At 47.8% G+C, this 17,570-nt stretch overlaps 1 protein-coding gene across 8 annotated transcripts in view; it reads right to left on the bottom strand.

The window, feature by feature from the left end:
* The window catches only part of LOC123762560 (whirlin), a 261,198-nt gene that overhangs the window by 53,524 nt on the left and 190,104 nt on the right, over window positions 1-17,570 (bottom strand). For 2 of the 8 annotated variants that reach the window (XM_045749090.2, XM_045749093.2), the window contains exon 1: window positions 15,526-16,209. The exons of 3 other annotated variants lie outside the window; for them this stretch is intronic. The gene's annotated coding sequence lies outside the window, so the exon portion shown is untranslated. Of the gene's footprint in view, window positions 1-15,525; window positions 16,211-17,570 lie in introns of those variants that run through there. 3 more of the 8 variants (XM_045749089.2, XM_045749092.2, XM_045749085.2) reach the window with 2 other exon arrangements.

Genomic DNA, 17,570 nt, shown 5'->3' with positions numbered 1-17,570 from the left:
TGATGCGAGTCGATCATGAGTAATGAGTTTTGAGAAAAATTGTGATTGTGAGTAATAATGTTGATGGACATTATGTATGCTTGTGCCTGGCGGAGGGTGGGTGACCAGACCCAACACTCACCGGGATGTTGTCGTCCCTCCTGGTCCCGCCCCCTGGCTGCTGGCCACCATAACATGACTAACTGGACCCTGGACACCCCCTCGTCTCTTGAATCGTGTTTAGCTATTTGTTACTTCCTCAAACTGTATTAGTTTCAATGTATCAATTGACTGTATCTCCTCTCCGGCTTCCTACCGGCTTGCTAGCTACCACCTCACAAAGCCTGATGTTGCTAGCTACCACCTCACAAAGCCTGATGTTGCTAGCTACCACCTCACAAAGCCTGATGTTACTAGCTACCACCTCACAAAGCCTGATGTTGCTAGCTACCACCTCACAAAGCCTGATGTTGCTAGCTACCACCTCACAAAGCCTGATGTTGCTAGCTACCACCTCACAAAGCCTGATGTTGCTAGCTACCACCTCACAAAGCCTGATGTTACTAGCTACCACCTCACAAAGCCTGATGTTGCTAGCTACCACCTCACAAAGCCTGATGTTGCTAGCTACCACCTCACAAAGCCAATGTCACCGGCCCATTCCACTGAACAACGGCTGGGGCACCACATCCACCACCACTGGCCACCCAAGCCTGCCCACTCACTGGACAATCAACACCACACCCCAAAATCATTCATCCAGTCAACCCACTACTAATCCAAGGTGGACAGGCCCCCCAAACTATCCACACTCTCACACCATCCTCATCCCGCATTTTCCTGAACCTCATACCACCATCCTCTTCCCCCGCCCCCCTCCTCCTTCCTCACTTCCGAGTGCTGCAACTCTCGGGAGGCTTCAGCTGTGAGGTTCAGGTTCCCGGAACCCCTTGGGTTGCCAGCCGGAGGTTCTGGGAACACCTTGTCCTTTTCTATCCTCCCCAAACAAGCCCACCTTCGCACCCCCCCCCCCGCACCATCTTGGTCTCATGCACAGGTAGGGCGAGTGGTCATGAGCAGGCGTGTGTCATGACCCCTGGGTGACCTTCATGGCCCTGACCGTCCCTGTGCACGACGGCTCCTCCACTTGCCTTCACCCTCCTCTACCTCGTCCTGCAGGGGCGGGAGCAGTGAAAGGAGGGGGGGGGTGGTAAATGATGATGGGGGGGGGTGGTAAATGATGAGGGGGGGGGGGAGATACAGAAGGGACGGGAGGAGGCTACAGCGGGCGAGGAGGACGGGAGAAAGCTACGCGCCCGTCGGTCGACCTGTCGGGGAGAATGTCTGAAGGGCACGAGACAAAAAAGTCAGGCAGTATAGTGTGGAGGAGAGTAAGACAGTACTGAGAGTAAGCACAGCACAGCCAGTAGGGGAGCGAGTGAGAGTAGGGGGGGGGGGGGCAAGGAGGAAACAATTCGGCAACGTTTCCTTTCACCTCATACCTATGTTCACCTAGCAACAAATAGGTATCTGGGACTTTGACCTGGAGAAAGGTCAATAGTTGTTGTTTACACACACACACACACACACACACACACACACACACACACACACACACACACACACACATACTGTCACACACCGTGCGAGACAGACAGACAGCCAGGAGAGGGAGAGGAACAAGGGAGTGAAGACAAAATATAAAAAAACTATAGTACCCACCAAAGCGATTTTTTTTCTACATTAAAATTGTGGTGAAGGGCAGCGTCACTTTGGGTGGAATGTTTACACCACTCCACCCAAACTGTTTTTCATCTGGCTCACACTTCCAGAATCAACATTTGCTCGCGCCACACCGAATTATCAATCGACGTGAAATGCATTGAAAAAACAAAATCAAAGGAAGATGGAAAAAAACAAACAAATTTTAGTGCTTGCTTCATAAGAGAGACCACAAGTACTTCATGGGACATGGGACAACCGGAAAATATAAATCATATAAAAATATAATTCGTTCCCGATCCTCTTGTAAGAGGCTCGGGAGGCAGTCCCCGTGGCTCAATGGTAAGACACTTAACCACTGAAGGTGATTAAGACACTTTTTATAAGCTCAGGTTATATAGTTACATCACATACATACATTTTATAATTGATACATTACATGGTTAATCTTGGGTACAAGTCCAATATATCATCAAGTGTTCCAGTACTCATATAGTAATTACACAGTTCAGCATACCTCAGCCCAGGAGGGCGAAAGTCAGTCAGTATGGGACATTCTACAATATAATGTTCAAGAGAGTGCATGTTTTCTCTTTCACAAAGTTGACACATTGTGTACTCGACATTTGGGTTTTGAGAAAGCTGCCAGATACGTCTATATTCCAGGCATATTCTGGCCACTATAACATCACATTGCCGGGTTCTTGCTCTATTAGTCCCATATGTGAATGTCTCCTCACAATATATTTATCTTAATATTTAATGCTACAACTTCAGGTCTTTGTGAATTTGTTAGATCGGTGAGATCTTCATTAGATATTTGTTTAAGTATTCTCTTTGTCACTGCTAATGAAACACCCATATCAATTTCTACCACTGGTTTTTCTACAGGCTGTCTTTGCAAGCATATCAACAGTGTCATGCCTTGAGATGCCAACATGTGATGGTATCCATAGGAATTTAATTTGAAATCTGTTTTCTTTAGCAGCTAAAACATTCATTCGTATATCATTGACTATTTTCTGGGTGTCACTACTTGGTACGTTCAATGCCAGGAGTGCACTCTGCGAGTCACAGTATATAAGTCCACTGCCTTTGTCTTTTAAAAATTCAGTGGCAAGGTATATGCCTGCAAGTTCGGTCTGAGTTGTACTTGCCCAGTCATTGACGCGCTTCATTGCTGTATGTACGAGAGAAGATTGTTCAAATATGTTACATGCACATCCGGTACATCGTCCACCTTCTTCTACAGAACCGTCCGTATAGCACTGATACACATCGTTACCCATACCCTGAGTACTCTCAGTGATGCTGTACAGTGTTAACTGTTTTAATAATGTAGTGTTGATTGGCAGTTGAGAGGCGGGCCAAAAGAGAAGAGCTCAACCCCCGCAAGCACAACTAGGTGAATACACACACACACCCAGGAAGCAGCCCGCAGCAGCTGCCTATTTACTGCTAGGTAACTGGGGGCAATAGGGGGAAAGAAACTGCCCAGTTTGTTTCTGCCATCACCGAGGATCGAACCCGGACCCTAGGATTACGAGTCTGGAGCGCTGTCCACTCAGCTATCAGACCCCTTGTGTGCAGGGCGGGGTTCCATGGACGGACATCATTAAGATTACAACTACAGAGACGGTAGAAAAAGTCTAAGCTACTTTTGGGGTGTATTTTATTATCTAATCTTAGTGGAAGGTGAATGTTACCCGTCCCTGGGGTCCGTCCCTGGGGTCCGTCCCTGGGGTACATCCCTGGGGTACGTCCCTGGGGTACATCCCTGGGGTACGTCCCTGGGGTACGTCCCTGGGGTACGTCCCTGTGTTACGTCCCTGGGATACGTCCCTGGGGTACCACAAGAACCTCATTTAAACAGATTGCCTTCCCGACCCCACTGAGGTGTTGTAGCCTGCATACCTCGGCGTCCTGTGGAGGGGGGGGGGGAGAGAGTCAGGCAGTGTGGGCGAGGGTGGTGGAGAGGCAGGCGGGGTTTTGGGAAGGCGCATGACGCTGCTCACCTGGCGGGAGGGAAGGAGAGGGCAGACCAACACACCCCGAGAATACACAACATGCTTGATAAGGTCACTCCCGCCCTCTGCTCATCTTGATACTCGCTAACTCTAACCCAGTTATTTCCGCTCCCGCCTCTCCTCTGCCTGTTTCTCTTGTTGGTGTTTAACGCGCTTGTGGTGTTTGTGTTCCAGCCCAGCTGCTGCTGCTGCTGCTGCTGCTGCTGCTGCTGCTGCTGCTACTGCTGCTGACGCCTGGTGCTGAGGCAGCATCAGCAGTGCTGCTCCGTCCCCGGATTGTTAATGATTTTTTTTGTGCTATATGGAATTCATTCAAGTAAGTAATTACTACTGCTTAAACTTGTGGCGTCATGTCTAAACTACTTGCTGCTGCAGTTACTCCTGTTATCGCTACAAGTCCTCCCCTCTGGGGATGCTGCCACACGCACAGAATAAAAAACACAGCTATGAAAATAACTTGCAAAAAAAAAAAAAAGCCGAGCAGTGTGCTGGGTGCATGGCGGCGGATGCACAAGTGGGCCAGCAGCTGTTTCCTAGAACAGGCAATAACGAAAATGCCGAAGTCTGAGTGTGAAGGAGGACTTTCAACAAACAAAATAACGACCCGTAATTACCATACTATCAGTGGATATAGTGGAGGATGGGGTAGAAGCAGTCAAGATAGGTAGTAACAAGAGAAAGTTAAAAGTATTGAATTTCAGGGGTATGAGTCGGGCAAGATGGCGTCCATCGCGGCCCAAAGAGGGCTTAGGTGAACCTTCGTGTCTGGCGGGGAGACGTTGAAGCAAGAATACGACTAAATGCTCTAAAAGTTCCCAAACTTTTTAAAAGGAGGTAAACAGATGGGCTGCCGTCTATGGGAGTGTAAGGACATGAAAATGTCAGCCAATCAGGAGGCAAAAGACAACGGGTCTATATATTCACAGATAATAAATATCAAACAATTTTCAGCCTGTGGAATCTACTAGGAAGAATCATTTACTTGTTAAAGGTGAGGATTGAATTTTTCGGTTGTGAAATCATTTGCAAATTTGCAAATACTGCTACTCAATTCTGAATCTAAATAGTTTATATATATATAGTAAATAACAGAGGTTATAAGACAGGGCCCTGAGGCACTCCACTTACAACGGTTTCCTACTCTGACTTAATGCCATTTATACTAACGCTATGTTTCCTTTCGTATATCCATGCCCTTATCCAACTTAAGATAGAGGATCACTGTATTCGGGCGCTATCTCTCTAATTAGTCTCTAATGTGGCACTGTATCAAAATCTTTGTTAAAGTCAAGGTGCACGTCACAGTCCTTCCTTCCTTCCTTCCTTCCTTCCTTCCTTCCTTCCTTCCTTCCTTCTTCCTCTCTCTCTCTCTCTCTCTCTCTCTCTCTCTCTCTCTCTCTCTCTCTCTCTCTCTCTCTCTCTCTCTCTCTCTCTCTCTCTCTCTCTCTCTCTCTCTCTCTCCCCCCAACTACCTTCATCTATGGGCAAGTTAGACTAAGCGGAAAGTCCTTCCTATCTGCAATGAGAGCTAGTAGACAAAGGAGAGGTAACCCACCATTAAGGTTGAGTGTTGGAACTGGATTCCCAGCCTTGATGCATGTGCATATATTAAATTATTACTGAATACAACTTTGAGAAGGAGGCATGGGTACAGACGCGTGGATGACAGGTTGTCCAGCGACACTTTATTGCCTTGATCAGAAGATCTGAGTGAGATTTACTGGCGAGATCGTCGGAGAAGAGTAACTGGACCTCTTGTGTGCTCGTTGTCAAGTAACGTCCAGAAATGTGGAGAGGTTTAATTAATTCAGAGACAATGATAATACATTTTCCTTCTACTTGGCTATTAATGTAGAGAATTATGCTGCTGCAAGAATAATCACACAAAACCCCGTGATTCAGTTATGTATAAGTATCCACACAAGAAAAATAAAAAGGAAAATTCCGAGCGCTTTGCGTGTTTCCTGTATTCCTTGAAAATGTGTTGAAACATAAGCGTTCGGAATTTTCGTCTAATTTTCCTGTGGATACCTACGATATGCTTATGTTGTCTTTATTCATTTTAATTAAATGTAAGAAAATCCTCCAGTATTTAAATAAGGTGGTGAGTGCTGTCACAACGGCTCAGAGTGGTAAATGCTGGCAGTTTATTGTAAAAAAAATCTAAGCAGCCAATTCAAAATATAGTCCACAGATAATGCATTACTCACTTTAAATAACAATTGTCACGGCACAAAAGCTCTCACTATATGAACAAAATAATAACACTTTAAGAAATTAATCTAACACAAGGACTGAAAGCAAAAGATTTATATGAAGGTAAATTACAATTAGGTTCGTCATTGTCGACGACAGAGCCAGAGGAGGCGAGGTGCAGCAGACAGCAGACGTCGGAGGAGGAGTGACCAGACCAGCAGACGTCGGAGGAGGAGTGACCAGACCAGCAGACGTCGGAGGAGGAGTGACCAGACCAGCAGACGTCGGAGGAGGAGTGACCAGACCAGCAGACGTCGGAGGAGGAGTGATCAGACCAGCAGACGTCGGAGGAGGGGGGAGTGACCAGACCAGCAGACGTCGGAGGAGTAGGAAGCAGGGCAGCGTGCCCAGGGTGAAACTAGAGGGTAGGGACGAGGCGTGTTCCATCAGTCTAGGTGTGGTGGAGCGAGTGAGGCCGGGCGGGCGGGCGGGAGCAGGAGAGGGGCGCTGGGGGGAATTTCTTGGAGCAGGTGGAGGTGACCCAGCAGCCAGGGCACTACGGGCACACCACACACTGACTAACATACCCAGGGAGCAGCTATCTTGAGATGATTTCGGGGCTTTAGTGTCACCGCGGCCCGGTCCTCGACCAGGCCCCAGGAAGCAGCCCGTGACAGCTGACTAACTCCCAGGTACCTATTTACTGCTAGGTAACAGGGGCATTCAGGGTGAAAGAAACTTTGCCCATTTGTTTCTGCCTCGTGCGGGAATCGAACCCGCGCCACAGAATTACGAGTCCTGCGCGCTATCCACCAGGCTACGAGGCCCCTCTACAGCTAGCTGTTAAGGCCTGCCGCGACTGGGACGGGACAGAGCATACGAGCCCTAACTGCTGAAGTAGATCAGGTGGTGGTTCACAGACCCCAACCACGTGATGCAAGGCGACACGGATGGGGGGGGGGGGCACTGACACCTGGGGAATAACGAGTCAAGTTCTTGATCAACTCGTCTTGTTCATTTGAACGACGAAACACTAAAATCGGCCCACGTACAGATGGTCATGAATATGGAGGTCAGTACTGGAGCCCACAGCCAGCAGGCGGACCACGGTGTTCTCGCAGACCACCTGCCCCTGCCCCTGATACACTGTTCCTGCCCCTGGTACCCTGCCCCTGATACACTGTTCCTGCCCCAGCGGCACCGTGATAGGGGGGGGGGGGGCTATAAGAGATAATGCTCTCTGTTAATGATAATAGAGAACCATCGTTGTTGGAATTATCTTGTTATTAGAGGGAAGCTGCCGTGTGAAGCTGGTGTGTGAGGCTGCCGTGTGAGGCTGCCGTGTGAGGGTGAAGCTCCTCTGTAACAACGAGGGTCGGCCAGACAACGGGACCAGCAGTAACGCTGCTCGTGCTAATGAAGCCATGCCGGGGCGTTACCTGCGGGGAGCACCACCACTCACCTGGTAGTGCTCACCTAACACAGCCTCCAGGACCCAGGCTGCTGCCCTACCCCTTCCTTCCTCGTCACATCTACCTTTTAAAATGTGGGCAAATACGGGCCTTAGGATTTGCCCTCTTGCAAGATGTCCAGTGTCTAGCTTCAGGTTCCTGCAACAGTCCTCAACATTCCGCATTACAGGGATGGTCCTAAATATTTTGAATGTCTCGATCAAGTCTCCTTCGGGTGATATTGGATTCCACTTCCCTCAGTCTGTCCTCATAGCTCGGTCCTCTCAATTCTGGGACCGCCCTTGTAGGAGATTTCTGCGCATCAGTACAGTGCATTCCACTTGCGTACCAACCTCACTGCATGCGAATATATATATATATATATATATATATATATATATATATATATATATATATATATATATATATATATATATATATATTTTACACACTCGTTTGCAATTCTAACCAAATCCTATTATTGTACTTAATTTGGAGAAGACTGTCAAAGTCCACCTTCTATATTCCTCTCAATACTTTGTATACTGTGGTCATGTCTCCTATGTTTCTGTACTCCTCTTGAGTTAATCAAGGCTTAGCTTAGTTTCCTTAACCAGTACTCACAGCCACGGCCAATTCTCTCGTCTTCGGACGCCAGACTTGTTGTAACTTATGGACATTCTCAGTATTCTTCTTGAGGTTATCTTGAGAGGATTTCGGGACTTTAGTGTCCCCGCGGCCCGGTCCTCGACCAGGCCTCCACCCCCAGGAAGCAGCCCGTGACAGCTGACTAACACCCAGGTACCTATTTTACTGCTAGGTAACAGGGTATATTCAGTATTCTTCTTGTGGTTAACAAAATAAGGAGTCCATGACGGGGCTGCATATTGTAGGGCGTGACGTGTGACGTGACTTAAGACGTGTGGGATGACTCAACATCCTCTTAAAGGCTGTTCAAATGTGCACTTGTTTAGAGTGTGTGGGAGACAGGTATAGGTGGGGTGAGTGTGGGAGGCTGGGGGGTGGGGGGGTGAGTGTGGGAGGCTGGGGGTGGGGGGGGGGGAATGTGGGAGGCTTGGGGGTGGGGGGGGGGGGGTGAGTGTGGGAGGCTTGGGGGTGGGGGGGGGTGAGTGTGGGAGCCAAGCTCTGGATAATGTCGTTAAGACTGCCAGTCAAGAACGAAGCCAACTGTACTATAAAGGGAGGTGGCGGTTACCTTGTGATGATTTCGCGGCTTAGCGTCCCCGCGGCCCGGTCCTCGACCACGCCTCCTTTTTGTTACAACCCCCCCCCCCAGGAAGCAGCCCGTAGCAGATGTCCAACTCCCAGGTACCTATTTACTGCTAGGTAACAGGGGCATCAGGGTGAAAGAAGCATTTTACCTATTTGTCTCTGCCTCCACCGGGAATCAAACCCGGAACCTCAGGACTACGAATCAGAAGCGCTGTCCACCCAGCTGTCAGGCGCCCTAACACTACACTATATACACTATACACATTATAGCTAGCTGCCCACTATACACAGCTTCCAGTGTATTTTTCATAACAGCCGAAAAGAATTTGGAGACAGTATACCAGTTCTATTGTAGGTTAAGAGGCGGGACCAGGGAGCTGAAGCTTTACTCCTACAAGTACATTAGGCGAATAGGAGGCAAACGAGGGAGAAAGGCCATTGTTGGAGCTGAAGGTTGGGGAGGGGGGAGGCGGGGAGAGGGAGGAAGGTGGCGAGGAGGGGGAGAGGAGGGGGAGGAGAGGAGGGGGAGGAAGGAGAGGTATGTGGGTACAGTTGGAGGTGGTGGGGGCAGGTGCCTCACAGTGCATCACAACAACTCATTATGGTCAGTCAGGAGGAGCCCCGTGTCCCCCCCCCCGTCACCGTGTCTGGCCACGGCAGGGCGGGGAACAGTGTTGGACACGGAGACCTCCAGAAAAAACGGTTATAATTCACACTTTATCCCACATAAATAACTAGAATAAAGTGTGAGTTATGACAGGTGAGGTGTCCGTCTTGCTGACAACATGTAGGGACATCTGGAAGCTGAGCTGGTGTACTCGCCTAGTTGTGGTTACGGGAGTTCAGCTCTGGCTCTTTGGTCCCGCCTCTCAACTGTCAATCAACTGGTGTACAGATTCCTGAGCCTACTGGGCTCTATCATATCTATATTTGAAACTGTGTATGGAGTCAGTCTCCATCACATCACTGCCTAATGCATTCCATTTGTTAACTACTCTGACACTGAAAAAGTTCTTTCTAATTTTATTTTTTTAGTAAAAAGAATGGGTGACAAGTATTCCCTGTCACCCATTCTTTGGAACACAGGCCTAAAGTGTTTTCCTTAATGTACTCCATTTTTTTCAGTTCAATATCGTTTCCCGTTTAGCTGTCAAACCCCAGCTTAGTTACGTTGTCTTTAAAGCTGCACAGTAGGACCGTGAATCTTTTGTGTAAGTCCCAACTGTGATGCCTCACATTTTAGACTTGGGTGCCATACTTTTGTCGAAAGTTTTCAATAATTTTGTGAGAACAGATACTTTTCCCTCCTTCCCTGTACGTTAGTGTTTGTGAGTGGTGGAGGCAACGGTGGTGAAGGGGAGCGTTGGGGCAAGAGAGATTACCCACTCAGTGAGAGTTGCGCTGTTACTACGAATTCGAGAAGATGGCGATCAAGTGGTCCACTAGGGGCTCACCGTAGCCCGTGCTACCTGCAACTTTTGTTCCCAGGAGCTGAACCTAAAACAATAACAGATCAACTGGACATTGTCGGAGGCTCTGTGCTGGGTCACGCTCCACGCCCGTAGCGGGACACGGCAACATGACCGAGGCTCTGTGCTGGGTCACGCTCCACGCCCGTAGCGGGACACGGCAACATGACCAAGACTCGGGGGATGACTTTAATGTGTACAGGAACTTGGCGACAAGGAGGCGTGGGTCGGGCTCGTAATGAATGGCACCTATATTGATGGCACTCGAAATTATTGAAAACACTCGTGTTTTCAATAATTCAATAATTTTAGTGTGGCATGTACAGGGATCTGCATGAAGTAAAGTGTGTGGACAAAGACAAAGACACACACACCAGAACATTATATCTTAATTAAGACTGAAAAGTTTGAACCATTTAGAGACATCTAAAGAAGCGTTGCGTGACACAGCTAAACCATCTTAATACAAATGATAAAATGTCTGAAATCCTTGCAAGGCTGCCTCATACGTCAGGCTGCGAGCAGCCGCGTCCAGCAGCCTGGTTGACCAGTCCAGCAACCAGGAGGCCTGGTCGATGACCGGGCCGCGGGGTCGCTAAGCCCCGGAATCACCTCAAGGTAACCTCAAGGTAACCTCAAGGTATTTTGGCTTCTAGTAGACAACCGACACACTAAGGCACAGTATAGTGCGGAGACTAATAATAACACCCAGCTTTATGAGCCTGTAATAACCCCAAATATAAAATGTGTTATCAAAATATCAAAATATCAAAATATCAAAATATATATATATGTTTGTGTTATCAAAAGGCCTACATTCAATGTACAATAATTTATTGTAAATACATAGATATTGTGGGGGGAAAAATGTCTACTGACATTATAATTATAAGGTGTGAAGGTTACATGTAATTGTTAATGTAAAAATCTCCATTGAGGTCTGATTAAGACCTTTTGTGCCTTCTGTAATCTCATACTATTTTTTTTGCGCTACCGCTCGCAAGATGAGTATGGGGTGCACAATAAACTACCACTCACAGGATGAGTATGGGATGCACAATAAACTACCACTCACAGGATGAGTATGGGGTGCACAACAGACTACCACTCACAGGATGAGTATGGGGGCGAACTAGCCCCACATAAAACTAGCAGCCTCCAGCGGCACCAACAAACGCCACTGGAGACAAGAACATAACAGAAATTAAACGTAGCAATAGAGGTGAGTGCAGGCTACGCACGCTACAGATGCAAGATACGACGCATGATTGGCGTACGGGGTAAGCAAGGTAAGGGAGGGACGGGAGGTAGCGTGCTACGACGGTCCAGCAAGTTCTCACAGTGTTAAGACCGCTGACATAAGCGTAGTAACGCCACGCAACCCTACGCGCTGTAACTACCCCAAATTCACACACTCTTTCTACACGCAACACTCTACGATGAATGGTAATATTATTACAGCAACAGGAACGGTAATAACTACAACGGGGGAGGGGTCATGGACGCACAACAACGGGCATTTTTGGGGGTGATACATCGAAGTGGCTACACTAGAGCCCAGTAGGCTCAGGAACCTGTACATTAGTTGATTGACAGTTGAGAGGCGGGACCAAAGAGCCAAAGCTCAACCCCCCCCCCGCAAGCACAATTTGGTGGCTACACGTACATGCCTCCGGGGTACGTACTCACCCAACTAGGTGAGTACGTACCCCGGAGGCGTGCCACACGTCACCCTTGAGACAGGTGTGAACGTGCACGACGACAATATAATTAGTATAAACGTGGAGGTGTCGACAGATAGACACAGCACCACTCCTGTGCCAGGTAAGTCCACTACGGCTCATATAGCCTGTGCTATTTGCCCTGCTCCTGTGCCAGGTAAGTTACGGGCTCACCATAGCCCGTGCTACTTGGAACTTGTTCCGAGTAGCTGAATCTATAACAACAACAATGGAGGTGTCGTCGTTACAGTGAGCAGTTGCAGTGAGCAGGACCCGGCGGGAGGCGAGGCTGGCCTACACCCCACACTCTACACCCAGTATGGCAACGAAGGTTTTTGCCATGACAAATTCCTACCAGTACTTTGCCTCCAACACCACCACAAGGGGGCAGGCAACTGGGCACACTGACTGATGAAGATTATGCCACCCCAAGAGGTGGCACGGGCATGAGTAGCCCCTATGTGGCTGGTTGTTGTTTTAGATTTAGCTACTCGGAACGAAATGGCCATGTAGCACAGGCTATAGTGAGCCCGTAACAGTAAGTGGTATATGCCTGGCAACATGGATGAAGATTAAGCCACCCAAGAGGTGGCACGGGCATGAATAGCCCGTAAGTGCCTGGCACTATATCTTACACTAAAATACCGCCTCTCTCTCATCACCTCACCTCATCATGTGAGGAGAAACTCTCTCTCCTCAATCATCACCTCACCGACGGGGTAACCTTTTCTTTATCTGTATCGACACCGTCCTCTTCCACACTCGCACCTCCCCCCCCCCCTCCCCCACTCTTCAAAGAATTTAACATCAGACCCTGAGGACCCTCCCCCTGCCCCCCCTCCCCTCCGGAGGTGACTCGCCGTGTGTTATCACCTCCAGAAAGCACCCCCTCCCCCCTCCCCAACTGGCAGGGGGCGGCGACCAGTGGCGAGCAACAGAACTAACTCTACATCGCACACAGTTTCTTCATCCCTTGTGTTTATTATGTAATCATTGAGACGATAATGACCACGATATTCAGGTCATGTTTACTGAGAGCTCTTTCTCTCCCGGCCCCCTCCCTCCCTCTCTCTTTTCTTTCCCTCCTCTCCTTCCAACTCTTCCTTCTCATCCCGTCTGCTTCTCCCAGCAGCGTCCTTCCGGAGAAGAAAGTAAGGGACAGAGATGCTGACTGTTATATATAGAAGAAGAAGACAGCAGAATATAAAATGTTTTCAGGTTAGACAACACATTGAGAAATTTGAATACACGAGAACATTCAAGGGAAGAAGAGCAGGCTTAAATGTTCAGGAATACAAAGAGGTATTTACCCAGAGGGACGTGACAAAGACGGCGAGCTTCACCTGCAGAAAGACAAACAGGGATGTGGAGCCCACATCCTCCAGTTCGACAACATTAAGGGCAACCCCAACAGTAGCATAGATCATCCCCCTCCCCACACCCCTAACTGTATCTCCAACCCCATACAGTCAGTCTACACCCCACCCTCCAGCCCTTCATACAACAAGGCTAGTAAGTGGGGCATAAAGAGCTAGACCCGACTTTCCTGTAGTCGTTATTAGGTCAGCACACCCCCTCCCTATTCCTGCACCCCCCTATCCTCTCCCCAAATTCCCCCCCCCCCATGTAGTAGAATATCACACACAATCCTCCTTTCCCACCTCCTCTTCAAACTCCTCCACCCCCCGTTGCCATATACCATACTACCACCACCACAGAGAAGTCATCCACCCAAGATGGATGATGAGGGAGCTGGAAGGTGAGAATGCATGAAAAATTGGTGTGGGTTAAAGTCACGTATACCAATACTGCTGGAATTTCAGAGTGAATGAACTCGAGGAACACACAATTAAAGATAACCTTGATGTAATTGCACTCGCAGAAACGAAAATGTCAGGCATCATAATTATAATGCAGTATTCTCCCCATTTGCTCTGCTGTTATTGTGATTCATGTAATTAATGAACTGTAGTTTTTATGTAAGCTTTCCAGTCATAACTGTACAACCATTTATGAATATAGCTTTTGATTCGATTTAATTGAAGACAAAGGAGGGAGAGTAGCACTAGTGATCAAGAAGGATCGGACATTTAAGGAGCTGCGGACCAAAGGCTTTGAAGGATTCAGTGACTATATAAAATGAGCATATATGACTAGTGGGACTCGGATAATAGTAGCAGTGATATACAGTACTCCACAAAACGACAGAAGACCCAGGCAGGAGTATGCCTGAAATAATTAGGCATTAATTGCTATCCTGCCTGTAGGGGCCTGAGAACTGAGTGGACAGTGCTTCGGATTCGTAGTCCTGAGGTTCAGGGTTCGATCCCCGGTGGAGGCGGAAACAAATGGGCAGTTTCTTTCACACTGATGCCCCTGTTACCTTGCAGTAAATAGGTACCTGGGAGTTAGACAGCTGCTACGGGCTGCTTCCTGGAGGTGTGCAACAAAAAGGAGGCCTGGTTGAGAACCGGGCCGCGGGGACGCTAAGCCCCGAAATCATTACAAGAAGATAACGATCCTGGAAAGAGATGCCTCAACTGCAAACATGATTCTAAATCGAATCTTGATTGTGGAGGACTTCAACTATGGTAAAATAGATTGGGATAATAAGAAACAACATGGGGGGGATCTGTCAAAAATACCATGAAAGTGAACTCGAGGGAAGTTAAATCCGTAGCATTATGGAACACGATGAACTTTAGGCTCCACATCAACATGGATTTAAGCCAGGAAGATCCTGCTTTTCGCAATTACTCAAGTACTATGTTAACCTGAAGGAAGCATTAGAAGAAAACACAATGCAGATATTGTATACACGGACTTTGCAACTTCATTTGATAAATTTTTACAGTGGAGAGTCCATATAATGAAATCCATAAGAATAATAGGTAGATTAGGGTGACGGATATTCAATTTTCTGACAAAAAGAATGCAAAGAGTTATAATCAGTTAAGCAAACTCAAGACCAAGCATAGTGGAAAGCTCTGTACCTCAGGGCACAGTACTTGCACCACTGCTTTTTCTCACATCAGAGATAGACAAAAATACCAGTCACAGTATCATCGTGTCATCTTTCGCAGACGATACAAATATCAGCATGAAAGCCGCCTCGGTAGAAGACTGAAAACTACAAGAACTTCAAGCCGATATCAACTGGGCACCATAAAATATCATTATGGTTCAACAGTGATAAATTCCAGATACATAATTCAATATGATACAAATTCTGAACTTGAATGATAAAGTACAAAACACAATCATATCTCACAGAGGGAAAACATGTAAAGCATCCGGGAATAATGATGCCAGACGACCTAACATTTAGTAACCACAACCAAGTAAGTAATTACCAAAGCAAAATAGCCACAACCATCAAACAAGGCATTAGCCAGCAACATGACAGTGTGGATTATGAGATCCTACAAACCCAGGAATTGCAACAAAATGATCTTACTATTCAAATCACTGGTGCTTTCCCGCCTTCAGTACAGAAGGGAAAGCATTAATAAATTAAACTAATATTTCTCCTCAAATTCACGCATTACATATTTTCATACCACCATAAGCTTTCAGTGAACAGCAAGTTGGCGTTTAGTAAACAGTCCCCACTTGAATTCGTATGTAAAAAAATATATATATTGTGATAGTGTGGGATAGACATGTACATGGCTTTGCATGTTGGAAAATGAGAGGGGGAAGGTGACCAAGGTGGTCTGGCGCTCACCTGTACACGCGGCCAGGGGTAAGCAGTCTCCTCCTCTGATAATGACGACGATGATCTCAAGGAGAAAGTGGCGGCTGGCTCCAAGAGCGGCCGCTGGAGAGATTTGAACCAGTCACAACAGCTACGTCAAACGTTTTCTATCGCAATTGCACACTGCGAGACCTGGCCATTACCGAGGCGTTTCTCTAGTTTTCATATTTATGGAAAGCGAAAGCAAGAAGTGTCTGTGAGACTTTATTGTTCATGTAGTATTTTCAATGGAGTGATCGAATCACTCAGTCCCATGAAAAACTTTGGTTCCCTTAGTGCAGTTCTGGATCACAGCGTATGATGGGACACAAGACACCGCTTGAAGGGGACCACAGCACAAGACACGCTCAGTGGCATCACAATGTGCATGAAGGCGCCTCGCCGCTACAAACACGACACACCCTTAAGAGCAGACGAGGCGGGACTGACCTACCCGCGCTGCCCCTCACACCACGACTGACCATCACTCCCCGCCCGGGGTCTCCTTCTGCCTGTAATGACCTTCGCCTCGCCACACACACACACGCACGCACGCACGCACCCACCTACACAGTGGTGTGTTGGCCCCGCTCCGCTGAGCCTCTTCCCACCTTCTCAGTTCGTCCATACATGCTGCTTAGCATTATTACAACATCATCCCTAGACAACGTTACCGGAAATCACAACGTTAGACTAAAATAAAGTTCTCATATACTCCAGGCCTCTGGCGGTGTGCAGTTTGTTCATGTGAACAAACCGTATATGAGACGCTCTGTTAGGGGGACCACATTGGTACTTTCTTGCCCTCAACACCCACCGCTGAAACTCTGCGGCAGCAGTACTTAAAACCCACTCCAGACCAAGAGTTCTTCTGACAAGACCTGTCAGCAGCCTCCGTTCTCGGGAAAGTTACTAAACACGCCTCGGTAAGGGCAGCCGTCTACCAATGTCTAGGACGAGACTTCTTCGGGGTAAATGGCCTGGTTAGTGGCTGCTGATCCTGAGGAGGATGAAGGTGTTCCTCCAGCATGTGCCTGGCGGGGCTCCAGCAGAGTGACGCCACCTTCCCGTCTCATTAATGAGGTGTCCATCATATCTACACTCCCAGGCCCCCCCACACCCTCTCCATCCGTGACACGCCGCCAGCCGCTGTGTCACGCAACACTGTCACGATGTGATGGGTTACAGCCGCCTCATCAGAGAGAGACGCTCTACAGGTTACGTTACGTAATATTCCCCTTTCCTTGGGGAATACTGCGTAATATATTTTCGTAATTCTAAGGAAACCAAAACGTCTTGTCTTTTCCCTTGTTTATGCGTGTGATGCTTCCGAGTATCAATGTCCCCGAGGTCCGGTCTCCGACCAGGAATCCTGGTTGGTGGCCTGCTCAACCAGGCTGTTGGATGCGGCTGTCGGCAACTTGACGTATGATTCAGAGCCTGGTTGATCGGGTATCTTTTAGAGGTGTTTATCAAGTTTTCTTTTGAGCACTGTGAGAGGCTGGCCAGTTATGTCCCTTATGTGTAGCGGGACCGTCTTGAAATGTCTTGGACCATTGATAGTGATAGTTATCTTTATCCATCCATCCTTTCATCTATTCATTCCTCTATTGCTCTATCCATGTATCACTCCATCTACTCATCTATCTACCTACTGTCTATCTCTGTCTCCTTCCCTCGCTGTCTCTCTCCTTCCCTCTCTGTCTCTCTCCTTCCCTCTCTGTCTCTCTTCCTCTTTCTATCTCCTCTTCTCTCTCTAATTTTCCATCCCCCTCTCTATCTCATTATCTCTCTCTGCCTCTCGTTATCCCTCCCCACTATCTCTCTCTCTCTCTGTATAGGAAAAGAAACTTTTGAATACTTTTGTTTTCAAATTAAATAATTACTAATTGCTTCGTACCCAAGTTGGTGGAGCCGCCCGGCATGCATCAACCCGTTCTCCTAATACCACGCCACATTTTGACATAATTTACCTAAGACCAAAAATTGATGTACAAAAAATGGTAGCAGGTCGCGAAATTGATGTGATGTCCCGT

This window comes from Procambarus clarkii, chromosome 27 (genome assembly GCF_040958095.1).
Source record: "Procambarus clarkii isolate CNS0578487 chromosome 27, FALCON_Pclarkii_2.0, whole genome shotgun sequence".
Classification (NCBI taxonomy): domain Eukaryota; kingdom Metazoa; phylum Arthropoda; class Malacostraca; order Decapoda; family Cambaridae; genus Procambarus; species Procambarus clarkii.
Note: the sequence above shows the minus strand (reverse complement) of the source record. Positions and strands in the feature narration are given on the sequence as shown.